Source organism: Cydia strobilella, chromosome 2 (assembly GCF_947568885.1).
Source record: "Cydia strobilella chromosome 2, ilCydStro3.1, whole genome shotgun sequence".
Taxonomy (NCBI): domain Eukaryota; kingdom Metazoa; phylum Arthropoda; class Insecta; order Lepidoptera; family Tortricidae; genus Cydia; species Cydia strobilella.
The window spans coordinates 27,364,895-27,365,937 of record NC_086042.1 but is presented as its reverse complement, the minus strand read 5'-3'; positions in this window follow the sequence as shown (position 1 = coordinate 27,365,937).

Genomic DNA, 1,043 nt, shown 5'->3' with positions numbered 1-1,043 from the left:
TAAGAAATTATTAAAACCAGCGGCGGTATCATGGTCGCATTTTTATCGCCTGTCATGTCATGCGTCACTTTCGCACTTACAGACTAAACTTGTTAGAACGTGACAGGCATGATAACAGATGATATAAAACCGACAATCTTAGCCCTACAGTAGAAACAGCAACACACAACAACTGTCACAGACACACAGCAACAACAACAACAACTACACAGCAACACACAACAACTGTCACAGCAACACACAGCAACAACAACAACAACTACACAGCAACACAGCATCTGTTTTGTACACAGCAACTGTCCATAGGTGTATCTTATGCCTTTTGTAATAAGGTTTACCTATGAACAGTTAACAGTGTGGGCGATGGTACCTATTTGAGTTTAAGAGAAAAATGTATAAATAAATTTGCCATATTTCGAAAGAGATTATCTTACTCTTGCATTTGGTTAGGTTGTTTATTTGGATGTATTTTAGTGTTGTATATATAATATATCTAGTAATAAATTCTTTAATTATTAGTTGACGCTGTATATTTTTGCACGGGAAAAAGTTTCGTGCCATACATAACTGACTTTCACCAGTGATAGAATAGGTAAACTTTGAATTCCAGTGTTATGATATAAAATAATTATGTATTGTTAGAAAAACTTATGCCTTGTAATTGTTTGTCATAATTCTAGCTAGATATATCTTTTTTGGACAGTTACAAAATTTTCATTATTATTATTTCATTAGCTTATCTAAAAAAGTTTGTATTTATAGAAAATTAAGTTGATCTTAAGATCTTAAGTGACAAATTGTGTTTTCTACACTACTATTGTAGTTTATTTTCCATAATTAAGAAACGTTACAGGTACTCGGTAAGATTTTAATTGTGAAAAATAATCTCATTAGAATATTAAAATTTGTCACTAACTATACACGGTGGCTAAAAAATAAATGCATTCCCGTTGCCAGGGAGGTTTTGGGTTTATACTGAGCAACTTTTACTATGTACACCATAATTTTATACCAACTATTTTAGAAAAGCTAACTTCAAAACT